The 16,357-nt window shown below is 39.8% G+C and overlaps 1 protein-coding gene across 3 annotated transcripts in view; it reads left to right on the forward strand.

Moving 5' to 3' along the window:
- Positions 1–16,357, forward strand: part of si:dkey-71h2.2 (low density lipoprotein receptor adapter protein 1) — a 58,213-nt gene that overhangs the window by 7,593 nt on the left and 34,263 nt on the right. The window lies entirely within an intron of this gene.

Genomic DNA, 16,357 nt, shown 5'->3' on the forward strand with positions numbered 1-16,357 from the left:
GTGAAAAAATGTGTTGTTTTGTCCGACCAACAGTCCAAAACTGAATATTCAGTTTACAATAATATAAACTAGGGCTGCAACTAACGATTATTTTAATTGTCGATTAATCTGTAGATTATTTTCTCGATTAATCGATTTGTTGTTTGGTCTATAAAATGTCAGAAAATGGTGAAAAATGTCCGTCAGTGTTTCCCAAAGCTCAAGATGATGTCCTCAATTGTCTTGTTTTGTCCATATTCAGTTTACTGTCAGAGGAGTAAAGAAACCAGAAAATATTCACATTTAAGAAGCTGGAATCAGAGAATTTAGACTTTTTTTCTTTAAAAAAAATTACTCAAACCGATTAATTGATTAACGAAATAGTTGGTGATTAATTTAATAGTTTTTTGATCATTGCAGCTCTAATATAAAACAAAGAAAATCTGAGACATTGGAGAAACTGATCCCAGAGAATTTTGGGCTAATTTTGCTTTTGACTAAAATGATCAAATTATCCAAATAGTTCAACTAATCGACCGACTAATTGATCATTGAACTAATTGTTCCAGCTCTACAGGCCTAAACCACTGAAAAAATACTGTTAAACAATTCAGTGTCCTAGTTTACTCTGGATAATCCTCAAACTTTGCAGTGAGAAAGTTTACAGTGGAACTAATTTGCATTATCTTTGCACACATTATCTGATTGCTATGCTTTCAGTGGCTGGGCCCTGGATTTATTTAGCCTAACATGATATCTAAGAAAGGTTGAATTTGCATATAGTACAATATATGACCTTTTACAGAAATGCCCTGTTTGCACAGTTACACACAGATAATGTACCAAGAGCAGACAAACGGAAGAGAATAAGCAAGACTGAAGTTACAGAGAGTATTCTCTCTTTTCTTCTTTTCATTTTCAGGTGGCTTTGCAGAATATTCCATGCAACCGATGCACTAAAACAGTGAAATCTGAAGTCTTAACTGTATTAGTTATAGTGCAGAGGTTCTTATGTTAGCTCTTATAGCTCTGGCATAAGTTCCAGCATTTCCAGTTTAAAGAAGAAACGCTCAGTTATTGCATCTATATAGATTATAAACAGCCATTTATAAGACCAGTTAAAGTCAATATGTGCTCTTAGCTGAGCTTCGGTGCATCACACGACGATTTAACTGAGCAGATTTCCCACCTATACGCTGCATAATTCATGCTCGCACACTCATCAGTCTCACCAGTCGCAGGCTGAGGATAGATTAGATGATAAAGTGCTGCTAATGAGTTTTCATGGAACGTGCTTTGAAATAAGAAATCAATTAGACAGGTTACTTTCCTCAAAGATCAGCAGCTGCCAACGTTGGGAGGCATTGCTTGCATTGCATTGATAATTTAAGTTATTTAAACCCATTGTGTGTCCCCCAGGGTACGTTTGAATGCACGACTCAAAAAGCTCCCAATTATCTTGAGATAATCAGGATTTGGTCTTGGAAAGAAAACATTTCCCATCAAAAAGTACTTCATAGCCATTTCCCTTTTAGCGCATTTAAAGCTTAGGAAAGTGACTCATTGAACATGATGCTCAAATGTGGTTTTATTTAGTTGTATGATTAATAGCGGCGAGGATTTGCGTGAGTGCATGACCTTTTTGACTCTTTCCACTTTGGTCGGAACAGAACTGCATGAGCTAAATCCCCCCAACACTGTGATTAGTTGGATTATTGTCAAAAGCACAGCTACCTCAGTGACAGCTCTGCACAGACTCTGTAGTTGTCTGCTGCTTCCTGCTTTTTTTTCCTCACTTAGTTTTTAATTTCTGTGGAACTTGATGCACATTTTCAGTGACTGTCTTTTTTCTTTATTTCCTATTTTGTGTTTCTGACATTAGATTAAATTTTATTATGCTCTTCTTTTACCAAACTGCACTTTTTTAGCAATAGCGACGAGGCTTTCGGGGTAGCAATGTCTGTCTGTCTGTCTGTCTGTCTGTCGGCCCACCGCTGTGGTCTAGACTGAAATATCTTAACAACTATTAGATGGATCGCCATGAAATTTTGTTTCGACATTCCCGTCCCTCTCAGGATCAATTGTAATAACTTTAGCCTGACCTTTCATCTTACTTCATCGTCAGGTCAGCATTTAAATTTGTCTTTGTTTTTAGTGCAAACTAGCAAATACTATCATACTAACATGCTAAACTAAGATGGTGAACGTGGTAAACTTTATATCTGCTAAACATCAGTTGGCAAAGAAAAGTCTGAAAAGTTGCTTGCATTCTTTCTAACTTCTCACTTGATTTATTACCTCAGTAAACATTGTAAACATGAGTTTATGGTCTCAATCACTAGTTTCAAGTCTTCTTCAATACAACATGATGTTCATTGAGTAAATGATGGTCCCATTCAGAGTCAAATAGACCATAAAGCGGTGCATACTTCAGGGCGTGGCTACCTTGTGATTGACAGGTTGCTGCCACGACGTTGTCCGGTCTGGGAGTAGTCCGTATTTTTGTCTTACAACTTTAACCCTTTCACAGTGTGTTTTCAGTTCATCAAAGTTAATTGTGACCTTTTGGTCGCCTGAAAACGTCTTATTCAGCATTCGGTCGTGCTTAGCTCCACCCTCTCGTGTCACTTCGGTTGCAAAAAAACAAGATGACGACGGCCAAAATGCCGAACTCGAGGCTTCAAAACGGTAGTCCACAAACCAATGGGTGACGTCACAGTGACTATGTTCACTTCTTACTGTATATACAGTCTATGATCTGCATGTTAGCATTGCTAGTACAGCCTCATAGAGCTGCTAGCATAGACTCTTAGTCTTGTGAGCCTGTATTTTTCTTCCCGGTCAGTGGCCTACTGTAAGTTTCTTATACTAAAGCTTATATTTGTGTTAATCCGTTTGTGTTTTCCACCCCCTTCGCATGAATCCAGTTCAGGTTACCAAGGTGATGTTTTGGGTTGTCAAGAGGAGATACAGCATTAAATGGATTTATGATATTGTCACACTCAACTAAGCATGCTTGGAGCAGGTTAAATGAAGCCCTCGAGGCTTATTTTGTGGTTTTGTTTGGGCAGCTGAGAACAATAACCTCTCACTGGGTTGACAAGTGCTTCACCATACTAAATGCTCCTCCTGTCACACTTGTCGTCTTGTGTTTTTAATCCTGCGGTTGCTATGGGTATTTTGAAATTTAATAATGCCTCATTCTTTTTCTGTCATAGGTCTGAGTTTAATCAAAGCTTAGCGGGAGGCCCTTCTGTCCTTTATTCCCCCAACTACCATTTCCGTATTAATGCCTTGAAATCCCCAATGTGCCGAGGCGATTCACTTTAATTCTTCCTTGTGGTTTAAGGATAACAGGATGTTTTGGAAATAAGGATGTATGAAAGATCTAACAAGATGTGTGTTTGTGCGGCAAGGGGGGTTTGGTTTAATCTTTTAAAACGTATTTTTCATTTTGTTGGAAAGGTCACTGCAAATGTGACTTACAATTCCACCTCTGGGAACAACGTCTATATTGATTTTGTTGTACCTGAGGCTGAAATTTATCTTCCAATAACTCAATTTCAACTAAACACTCATGTACTGAATCTAATTTTTCATGATGGTGATTTTTTTTTTTCTTCACCTTTTCACATGCTGTCTTGTGCCGGTTACATTTGAAGCTGCGAGTATATTTTCTCCACTGTTGCACTCCACAAATATTGATTTTTAAAGCCTCGGCCTCATGTTATTAAAAACTGCTCCACATCATATTCTTTATTGATTTTCTTTGTGAGACCCTTGAGAGTGGCGTTATGGCAAGTGTACATTTTCTCATGGCCCACATTACATATAGTATGTGCTGTAAGTGCTTACGTTTGGTAACTCGTAAGCCTTCTAAACTTACATTTTATCTCTGTTAGCCAGTTTAACATTGACAGCTGAGGGCATCCTTCACTCCCGCAGTCTAACAGAGATTAAATATGGCTCCTTGTTTCACCTCCACAAACACGAACACCTGTAATCAAACCACAGTTTTAGTGTCTCATATACAGCTCATTAATATGCTGCTCTCTGCAGTCTCTCTGGAGCGTTTTTAGCACCAACAAGGTTCCCCGGCCTGAAGTAAAGTGAATTATGCAACACGAGGAAACCGAGAGACCCTGTCTTGGGAGTGCTGCTGCAACAACACACACGCACACACACCATCCAGCTTCCTGTTCAGTGTGCACAGTGGAGTCCTAACACAGTGAAGTCCTCTTTCTGTTTGATGTCCGTGGCAGCTGTCTGTGAAATGGGATATGCTGTCACTCCGGTGTAAGAGTCTTTTTGAGCATGTTTTCTATTGTTATTCTGTTGGTGTGTGTGTGTGTGTGTGTGTGTGTGTGTGTGTGTGTGTGTGTGTGTGTGTGTGTGTGTGTGTGTGTGTGTGTGTGTGTGTGTGTGTGTGTGTGTGTGTGTGTGTGTGTGTGTGTGTGTGTGTGTGTGTGTGTGTGTGTGTGTGTGTGTGTGTGTGTGTGTGTGTGTGTGTGTGTGTGTGTGTGTGTGTGTGTGTGTGTGTGTGTGTGTGTGTGTGAGAGAGAGAGAGGTTAAGTACTGCAGATACCTGTGTATATACAGTATGTGTGTGTGTGCATATCAGCTGAACCTGTTCCTCCACAGGAGAGCTAAATCCCATCTCCGTGTTCTGTTCCTCTGAAAAATTCATACTCCACTCACCGTTTTCTGACACGTCATGTCCCCATCTGAGCTCAGCAACAAGAGCCGAGGTAACCCGTTCCTAAAAATAACTTCGTACCGTCAAAAGTGGAAATGGAAAACTTCTGTAGTGCTCTATAGAAACACAGAGTGCATGCTATATATGTTTTAAACAAAGCACAAAGAGCCCAGTAGAAGTTATCTTGATGTGCTGGTTGTCAAACAGATTCAGATGAGCTGTTGATGTTCAAACCAGCTGAGATTAGTGAATTACCTTTTAACGACTTCCTCTAATCTATTAAATTATGAATTAAATATTAATTATGAAGCCAGATGATGATGGACTTTAAGAGCAGCCGAAAACTCTAAGCAAATTGCTTTCTTTAGATGTCTTGATAAATTCAGAGTTTTTTTTTGTTTATAATTTTTGTCTTAAATTATTCACATCTACTTTACATAAAATGATTTTTAGGTGCCCTTGGCTCAGTTGGATAAGGTCATACTGTACTATGAAGGGCCTAATTTCCACTGGGTATGTTTGGGTGATTTGCAGACTACTTTGCCCTGGGTATCACCTGTCAGGCAGCGTCTGACAGGCTGAAACAGATGAAAAAAAGATGAAAAGAAGCACCTGTACCTCTTGTGCATGTTTTACATTTTTTATATCCTCCTAAAAAATATGCTAGAAATTGCACAGTGCTCATTGTAAGCAAGATGGAAGATCAGGTCTCTGTCAAAGAAACTAAACATGATATTACATAGGGCTGCCCTCTTAGTCGATTAGTTGACTTATCAATTGAGGAAATCTTAGTAGTCTAAAACCAAAACAACCGATAAGTCATTTTTTATGCTTTTTTCATGCTTAATGACTTCTGGTAAACACATGCTTTAAAGTGGTGCTTTTTTGTGTGATACTTTGTGGAGAAACTCATTTTTACAGATCTGTCAATTAAATCGACTAATTGATTAGTCGACAGAATCGTGTCAGTCAACTAAGAATTTCTTTGGTTGAGGACAGCCCTACTAATAATAGCTCAATATAATAACGGCTCAGCTGCGTATCAGCTACGTCTCTTCTAGAGAGTGTGCCGCACGCAGTTCACAGCAAAAATAGACAGTGAAAATTATCTTTTGACCATATATTGACATCATACCAGCAACATTACTACAGTTTCAATGTCTATATCTGTAGAATATGTCACAGACATGAAAAAAAGTAAATATTTAATTTATCTTTTATTTTTAACTCAACATTTCCTGTTTCAGTGTTGTAGAAGATGCAGTGACTTGCACAGCTCCATAAATGAATAGGGTACCGGCTTTTATTTGTGGATTATTATTATTATTATTATTATTATTTACAAATGAGCACAGGCTTCTTAACCTTTTTTTTGTCTAAAATAAATATAAATGTCATTTACAATGAAATGAAATGGCCATTATGAAAGGCAAACTCAATGTAAAAAGAAAGGGCTGACAGTAGCAGCGCAGCAGCAGAAACGCTATGGGTGTGGACAACACACACGTGAGAGACACTGCAGATCAGCGAGGTAGCCGTCACGCGTTGCTCATGCATCCAGTGTGGCCCCGGGGCTTAGTCTTGTTTTTGTTTTATTACCATTATTATGGAAAGCACAATAACCAATTTTGTCAAAATGTAATTTGCTAGATTGATTTAAATGCATATAAATATAAATATAAACCTTCTGGAGGCAAATCCAGACAGGACCTTTTAGCTCACATACTGATATTAAGTAAAGGCAAACATATACATAGAAAATGTGTCTAAATTAGTTTGAAAGCGCCATATCCAAACTGTACAGCACAGCTCAAAACCTCCCATTGATTACCCCTTTAAACACCCCCTGATACTTCAGGAGGGATCCGGCTGTGTCAGACCAGCATCCATCACTCAGCTGGAAGGGTCCAAAGTGGTCTACCGCATTAGAGGGGATTCCTGTGGGAAGCCCTCAGAAGTCAAAGGGCCACAGATTCGCTGTCTCAAATGAGATCAGCAGCTCTCGAAGGGGACTTGTTTTGCTTTGCTGTGATAATGGATGGGAAAGCTAATGATTGCTCAAGCAAAGTGCTGTTTTCCTTGCACTCAGCTGGAGATCAGGACTGGGAAACCTCGGGATTCTGTTTTTTCTTTTACAAGTCACAGCTTTACCCTTGAATAGAAAACAAAATATTAAATATAAACCTATTGTTTCATGAATGGATTTGTGTCGTGGGAGCTATTTATAGTTGATGAAGATGTTGAAATGGGAGCCAGCAGACTCCGGGGGGAAAAGATCTGTATCAGCAAAGAGAGAATCATGCCCTGTTTGAATTGCTAATGAAAGCAATCCTTCCACGGTGCTGAGCAATTATGCTTTATGAATAAACAGCCGCGAGGAAAGATTTCCGTATCTGCATTGTTAATGTGGTTATGTTATTTTGCCATGACTTTTACTCTTTCTCTAGTGAATTTTACTTATAATATACCTCATTATATAGGTGTTGATGGAACCTTCTTTCCATGAAATATGCACAGAGGTGATGGGAAAAAGACCTCTAAGTGTTAATTTAACAGTCGTCAGCAGTCTACATGTCAGACAAAGACAAACAGTGGCTGCTGAGTCACTCAATAAAAATGATCCAAGGTACTTTCAGTGGACATTTACTGAGCAAGTCACCTCCATATTTAATGCCCTTTGGTCAATGATAAACTATAACTGTCAGGAGATTGTAAACAACGAATAATCTCTCCTCTGGCAGTGTTGTGTTTGATTAATTGGCGCATAGTGAAGCAGCATTTAAATGGCTTTACTCAAGCTTTTTCTGAATAAAGCTCTTATTAATCAGAGCAAGCAAGTATTTAGACCTAAACCAGTTAAATTGTCAGTGCCGTTCCAAATGACCCATATGACTGCTCCAAAAATGAGTCATATGAGCTTCTATGGTTATAGGTTTTGTTACATTTAGGCAACTAAAACTACTTGGTTAAGGTTAGCGAATGGTCATGGACATGGTTAAAGGCCCAGACACACCAAACCGACATCAGAGAACTAGTGTCGACAAAGGCCGTTACGTTGCGTCACGTAGATTTTATCTTGGCCTAAAAGTTGCACTTGAACACACTGCAAAGACTACAGCCAATGGCCGGCTACCACGTACGTTCTGCGCCTGCGTGAGATGAAATAAGTCTCCACACCAGCAGGCGGCGGTAGTCTGTATTCGTCATTCCAAAGGGGAAACCGGAAGACCAAGGACTGCGGATATACAAGATGTGATGAAGATGAAAAATTAGAGGAGCCTTCTGTGTTTTTCCTCTTGACTCTGTTCTTTGGCTTGCTTTTCTCACTTCCATTTCTCCTCTTGTGCACTGATTCGTTTAAGCTGAACAGCCAATCAGAGGGATTTCTCTCACCAACGAGCTCCGCAGTTGATTCAACATGCTGAATCGGCCAAAAAAAACTCCGACATGAGCAGACTAGAGCCAACACGCCACAAATATTAGGCTGACAGACGCTCACCGACAGCCCCAAACTGGCTGATGGCCGACAGTCGACTTGTTGTGTCAGGGCCTTAAAAGAAACCAATGTGGACTGTTGACACTTTGTATGCCCGTCCACCTACCCTACCTGTTTTGGTCTATAAAATGTCGATCGACGTTTCCCAAAGCCCAAGATGATGTCCTCGGATGTCTTGTTTTGTCCACAACTTGAAGATATTCAGTTTACTGTCATAGAGGAGTAAATAGTTGGCAACTAATCGATTAAGCGTTGCAGCTCTAAATATGAGTTAATATGTGTTCGATAAAAGTATTGGTCTCTTTGTAAATGAATCCTGGCTTTTCCACCTGCTCTTACTTTGTAAATAATGATTTCCTGACTGAGCAGTAAGTGATATGTGGTGTTAAACTTTACATTTGACGTCAACCAGATGTACAGTACACATCAGCACTATTTTATCTAAGTCTTCTGGGGATGAGAAACACTGTTACTGGATTACAGTGAATGATATTTTCAGTTATTGTAGTGCCAATATACACTGTGTATTGTGCATCCAAAATCATTGTGTGCTTATCTGGCACAGCATCACACCAACTGCCACTGTCTGCAGAGCTAATATTATGTTTCACTGTGGGGTCCCAGCTATAAATAGAGTACAGGAAGTCAACCAGGAACAAAACTCAATCGTCTGTGTAATAATGCCGGTCTGAAAAATAACCCCATGCAGTGTTAATCCCATTTCATTCTCTGGACACCTTCCGGGGCCAAAACATGCTTTTTAGAGTAGAGAAGATAACGCTGCTTTTACTGCTTTGCATGTGAGAACGCTGGTTTGGTCCTGTCTAATTAATGATATACAGAGCCTTTGGAGGACGGTTCGTGATGGGGGGTGAGAGGGGGGGGGGTTGAAGCCTACACTATGTTTTGCATAATAACTGCAGTCAAAGATCATTTGCATTCAGGTCATAAGAAAGTCTTTCATCAAGTTGTGATTATGTTTTGGGTTATCACTTTTAATAACTTTCTTATCGCACATACTGTGTCTTTCATGCTTCCAAGCACACTTAATCGTTGAATGCTGAAGGTTTTTTTATGTAAAAATGACATAGCTTAGTTTTTTATTAGTACTATAAAGTCCTACGTGTTTCTTTTTACCTCCACTTCAATGCTGTAGTTGAAGGAATAGCTTGTCATTTTGGGAAATAGGCTACTGTATGCTTTTTAATTGTTTTATAAATTAAATTAATAGCTTATAAAGTGATTGAGATAATGTTTATTTCACCTTATAATTTGGCTAAACCGCCACAGCTATTTATGCTGGGTCATGTTCTCTGTTAAAATGATCTTATTTCTCATTTTCTGCTACATGATGCCAGTCACTCGACAAATTCCCATTTCTTCCGTCATATTCCCAGTCCATCCTAACAAGCTTTCACTTTGCAGTAGCTCTACATGCTCAGCCATGCATGTACTAGATAACTCACATCATCATTATGATTAACAGCAGATAGGGTGTTGGAAGTGAAAGCAATTAATGAGGGGTTTTGGTGAAAAGGGGATTATGTTGAACGATCCAACACCAGCACAGATTCATTCAAGGTCCTCCGGGGCAAATAGTTGATTCATGAACCTCAATGATTTTACCCCAGCTATTTCTCCTGTCAGTGAAAATGAAATAAAAGCTTGAAGACAGAAGCTTGATGACTCCACTGTGTGGGAATAGGCCTATATATATATTTTTTTTTTATGCAAGTAGACACAAACCAAATAAAGTCTCTTTATAGTCCTCGAGGATTTCAATCATCCGGTTTATTGGTTTTGCTTACATTTGTCTTCCTCTGACAGCTTTTGTCAGCAGAAAATGAAAAGCATCACAATGAAATGAGAGCTCAATGAGATCTCTCTAAAAAGAAAAACGCTTTTCAACTCACACAAGAATGTTGTAATTAAACAGTGATATAGTGGGGAATAAAAAAGCTGGCTGTACTGGAGTTAGTGCTCATAATGAAGGAACAAAGGACCAAAATCCATCATATTTTCAGAGAAGTTTTGGTTCCTGCCTCTCGCCTGAAAAGTTTCATTGCCTTATGATTTCCATCGGTTTGAAGAATACACCGTGGAGTAAAGTAGTCACATTTTTCATTATATTTGCCACTGTATCTGAGATGCTATACAAAAATGAAGTTGCAGTGAGTTTCCAAGAAAATCACCTCATCTGTTACTTAACTTACTGCCACTAAACATACTGGAGCTGAAATGATTAGTAGATTCATCAATTAGGTGTAGCAGAAACGTCATGGCAACTGTTTTGATAATAGATTAATAGTTATTAATTATTTTTCAAGCAAACATGCTAAACTTTCCTCAGTTCCAGCTTGTCATTTGCAGCTTTTATTAGTTGTACGTGATAGTAAATGGAAGTGTTCGTCGGACAAACCGAGCAATATGGTTGATTTAGGGTTGGGTGGGGTGGGGGAGCCAAAATCAATACAGCATAGTATTGCAATATTTTGCGTGGCAATATTGAATCGAGACACGGACGTCAAGTATCGATCTTTTATTATATAAACTATTAACCTCTTACCAATCCGACGGCTCGGCCTCTATTCTGTCTTTCAGAGGATGAAGCACCCTAAAGCTAGAGTATAGATACTGGTATCATAGAAACTAAAAAATCGAAGTAACCGATTGATACCAACCACGTCATGTTAGCTTGTCGGGAAGAATGCTAAATAACGCTCCAAAGTTACGCTAAATTTTGGCGAGAAAAAACATGCATTTTCAAAGGGGTCCCTTGACCTCTGACCTCAAGATATGTGAATGATATGTTCGCATTTTGGAGTCGACCACCGTAGCTCTCCAACACGGATACCGCCAAATCCTACACACTGGACCTTTTAAGTTTCGTGATGATATCGTATCATGGGGCGTCTGGTGATTCCCACCCCTAAATGAAAATGTCACTTTTGTAACAGGCATTTTTCACTACTGTGTGACATTTTATAGAGGTGCTGCAATTTCTGTCTGTAGCAAAACTTGCTTCTTAATCTTTCGCAACACTTATCTTAAGGCAGCAGGTGCTCTGTAACATTCCTGTTATGTGTGAGGACAGTGAAATGAAGGGAGTCACAGTTGAGGTGGTAGCATTTTGAACATGAGGGTTTTGTATTTGGGGCCCATCGGAGGTGTAATATTAAATTCCGGAGGTGGAATTTTATACTGCTCCAGTTCAGAGCGCTTTATCTGAGCACTTTATGTGGTTTGTACAACTTCCTTTGAAGCCGAGCCAAGGTGTTCAGTAATGTAATGTGCAGGTACCTCCTCCATGCTGCTGCTGCTGGGCTGTTATCTGATAGAATCTGTGGTTGCTAAGCAACGTGGGCTGTTTGATCCCATGACTCCCATCTTTGTTATTGTTGACGGTTGAGGAGTGGCTTCTGATTGATCATCTGAAATATTAATAAATATCCCCGAGCCCCTCTCATAAGCTCTTATATGCGAAGAAGAGGGGGATTTTTAAAAAATGTGTGGGTGCAATCAGAGCCAGAGGAAGTGGAGGTGAGAGAGGTGAGTGGAGGGATAGAATTAAGAAAACAGTGAGAAGAGCGAGAGCTTGAAAGGAAGGACTTATCTTTACTTGGTTTCCCCTCAAGGCAGAATCAGGAAACCAGTTACACTCCCCCTCCCACACACACATGCCATCCCAGCCCACCATCTTCCCTGAATGTGCGGCCTATTTTCCCTGTCAAGGTGGTGTCCTAGATTCAAAGTTCCATCGGATGAGTAAAACAGTAAGGCAGAGAGATTATATTATAAGGATGTGGAGGATGGGGGGTGTCACTTGGGTCTCATAAAGCAAGCTGAATGTTTCCTTTCTCACATATTGGTGTTGCACTTATTACATTGGATTTAAGATGCATGTGAGAAAGAAATGGCCTACTTTTCTGACCTGTAGGGAAATTGAAAACAGGGAATACGTTTGTTATTTTGACCCTGGAGCACACACTTATTCCAACAGTTTTTGCAATTAACTCTAATGCTGGTATCCTGAGGAAATCGTGTGTGTGTGTGCGCCCCCTGCATGCCAGTGCATATGCCAATTCTAGCTATATTGTGCCTGTGTTCATATCTGTGCGCTCCTGTTTGTGTTATTAATTAACAATCAGTGTAGGTGTTCAACCAGAGCAGAATTCACCCGGGTGCAATTTTGACTTCTCAGTGCAAATTAAATTAGTGAGCGTGGAGCTGAAGGAGACAGCTGGTGATCACTGCATGTAGCTGAAGGCGCGCAGAGCACATGGTACTTATTATACTACTACAACACCCGTTCAACAGAGTGTCGAATGCATTTTACAATGCTCAACATCTCCGGGCAATGGTGTTATAACTTGTATTATAACTTTTATGTGAATACACTTGAGGCCCCGGTGCAGCAAAATGGCATTGAATCGCTTTGTGCTTCCATTGTAATGCATTGATTCCTTTCGCGTGTCCCGACTGTGAGGCTTTTGTGTGAACATAATGGAGTCAGTGCAACAGCCTGGCTGTGAAAGTGTTGCCAGGCATCAGTTTAATAAAGATGCAAACGTCATCAGTGCACCACTGAGGCCTCGCCCTCCCTAATCTTATTTTGTGCTCTTTTTAAATTAGATCACCTCGACACACACACTCTCACACTAACACACACTCACGCAACTGTCAAATGTATACAGCATATATAGAAAAATAAAAGTTAAAATGTTCAGTCTTCCTCTGTGTTTTCTTCAACATGTTCAAATCCAATTAACCTCCCAACGCTTGTGCCTGTCACTCTTATCAGTGCCAGTCCCTCTGTAGACGCACACAGGATTTATTAAAAATTTAAGCGCTCCTCTTTTAGGAGGTGGGTGGGTGGGGGGGTAATATATTGGAAACCCTGCAGCATCAACATGAAGCCCTTTTTAATAATTCATGTGTGTAGCCTGGTGAAGCAACAACATGGACTGTAGCACTTCAGCTTTGTGACATTTGAAAGAACGCAACCATGCAATAAATCGTTTGACCCAAGAGTGGCTGTATCACAGCTTGGGATGACCCCAAACTATATACTGAAGAATTGATATTGGAGTTGAACCATCGCTAAGCCCCACCACCCTTTAGGTGCGGTTACTGCACCTGTCAAGCTTTCCATTCTAGCACGGTGCATAACACTCAAAAAAGTCATTTTTTAAAGTAATGAGTCTCTAATTTCACACAGAAGTAAACAAAAGCTTCTCATTTCTTGGTGGTAACCAAGGATTTTGTCACCTGAAATAATGACTGTAGCCAGCAGATTTTATCAGCTGCAGCTAAGTAACGCTAATTCCATGTATTGATTGGAAACGGCGTCACCATCTGACTTTTTAATGTTTCCTGCTGACTCATTTTAAAATAATAATAATAAATTCAACTTATATAGTGCTTTTCAAGGACTCAAAGACGCTTAAATGATTAAAATGATTAAAATACTTTTATACTGCACACGCATATTGGCTACATAGATATAATGTGTAAAGGCTGAGGTTAAAACTAGATATCCCAGATAAAAAGTCAGTTATGATGAGGACTAACCAATGAGTTTGGCAAAGTAACAATACTTTACAAACACACCGGCAGCTTTTTTTTTTTTCCATGTGATTAATTTGCATGTCAATATATTTTTTTGAACAGTTGTTTTTGTCACGAGTATGTCTACTTTCACACAGAACACTAATATTACGTGGCGAAAAAGCGACGTAATTTTTTTTTGGAACAAGGTAAATCTTCCGAGTCGAGTTTCCGCACCGCGAATACAAGCATCAAAGAATCTAGTTTTGCGGAACGGGTTGAGTTGCGCCTATACTTATTAATCAACAACACGGAGGCTCCGTAGTTCTGAACTAGGATGGCAGACTTTATTACTCCTTTTTAACCTTGACAATGGCAATAGATTAGATCCACTACTTCCATTCTTACCTTTCACAATAAAATGCCTTACACATTTTTCACATTTTTGTGTTGTTTATTCGTCATGCCACCGGTATGTAAAGGCCTTTAGTCTGTGTTTGCTAGCATTAAACTTCCCCAAACCAAACAAAGACCAGGAGAAACTCCAAACTCTGATATAGTAGCATTTTGCCTTCCACAAAGCGGATGTTCCAAACTAGGAATATACTAACTCTTGGCCCTAGATGGGTAGATAGTAAGCTTTGTTAGCTGGGAGTATTAATGTTTTTGTTAATCAGATAAACACACTCCATTCGGTCCACTTTTGCTCTTGTATTTTTGGTTTTGGAAAGGCTAAAAACTGGCCTGTAGTGCCTAGTTACGGTTGCTAAGGTATAAATGAACAATTGCTGTTAAGGGTTTAGCGAACGGACAACTCACAAGCTGCATTCTTCTTTTATCCCATTGTGTTTCTCTGTCAAAATCTACCGCTTTTAGTAGCATGGTATCAGTTAAAACACCTTTTTAGGATTAGTTAACTCAAATCTTGTAAGGGGTGTAGATGCATGCAGATAGTTTTAGTTTTTTAGTTTAGTTTTCATGGTTTTATTTGCCATGATTGTCAAATATCCACTGCTGCTGATCATTTTGCTGCCACCACAATACACTGGAAATGAATGGAATTATGTTTGTTTTGTGATGTATTAAAAATCATCTTGAAACACTCAACAGTAAAATCCCTTTCCACAAATAGTGTCCCTTATTTCACTATGCCTTTTGTGTTGTTGAGCAAAACACTGAAACCCCCACGGTTCAGTAGCCGAACGTGACCTCTGACCTCCTGTGGAGAGGGGAAAGAGACGGGATGAATTTCTCCCTCATGGATCAATAGTGCATTAAAGCACCACTCTTAAATGGTAAGTGAACCTGCCGGCTCAGAACAATGAATTGCTTCAAGTATTAAAGGCTCCTATTAGACAAAACGTGAGACTTTTAATCATCACACACACCTCTCGTCCAGAACAAGTCAAAAGCAACCAACCAACCAACCATTGCTGCCCACCATCTAAGCCATCACATTTAATAACATCCCATGCTCTCTGGTTGAAGCGGCCCCCATAGTATGATTGAAGATTAGTTAATAATTCAGAGTTGTTGGAAGCGTTGTACGGGGATGGTATTCTCTGCTGTTCGCCTTCACAGCTGCATGGGGCCTGCCAGTGACAGATGGCTCATTCCATGTGGAGAGTTTGGTGCCAGTATAGCCCAGTAGAGTGTTAGACGCTTATTGTGTGCGTCTCTTTCTCTCTCTACACGCTCCTCTTGTTCTTATCAATCTCACTCTCATTTCAGTGTGTGTGTTATGAGCAGAAATATCTCCGTACGGAGAAGGGAAACTGGTTCTATATGACTATTTATCAGTTGGTTATGCATGGTGTTGTGTTTTTGTCTTTATCACGGCGACTTTGGTGTTAAGAGAATGCTTTGAAATGTGGATCACGTTTCATTTATCGCCCCATTAAGTTTATCACAGAATGTGGTCTGTTGCGTAGTTTTGTAAGATATCCTCTCTCCTGATGCTCCACTGCAGGGTGTCCAGGTGTCTTTGGGAGATATTTTAAGCTCTCTGCATGGGCGCAGTCTCCTTCCCTGCCTACAGTTCTGTCTGCTAGAGGACAGCTTGGTGCTACCTGTTGGAAATAACAGCAACAGCAGGACATTGCAGCCGTTCTGCACAGTCCTATCAGAGCCGAGCTGATACTGGGCTTGTCGGGCCCGTGCAGCAAAATTCTCTGAGATCCATACTGTTTTCTACTCTAGAAAGAAATACCGTCCTCCTACCCAGTAAGAGAGGGTAACATATCTCAGTTAGGATGTGTTCAAATTCAGAAAAAGTAGGCATAGTGTGGAATGGATCACTTATGGAGGGTTTCATACACAAAATAAATCATACCATGTGTTTATTCTCTCAGTAGAGTTGGACTTATTATCTAATTCTTATCTTTCAATGCACACACAATTTTCAACTTTAGAAAACATATTGCAGAGCTCCGACAGAGAGACATTTTAAGCACTGTAACAAAAAGTAATTTCATTTTAAAATGATAATATCACACATGTAATTTGTGCAAAGTCTGACTGTATATCCACACACTACTGTCTGCTCAGCTGTGACGTTGCTCTGCCAACCCCTCATGCTGTCTGTGCTGAGTATTGTAAACAGTCTTCACAACAAACAATGCAATGAAACTTGAAAACTA

This window comes from Sebastes umbrosus, chromosome 18 (assembly GCF_015220745.1).
Source record: "Sebastes umbrosus isolate fSebUmb1 chromosome 18, fSebUmb1.pri, whole genome shotgun sequence".
Lineage (NCBI taxonomy): Eukaryota > Metazoa > Chordata > Actinopteri > Perciformes > Sebastidae > Sebastes > Sebastes umbrosus.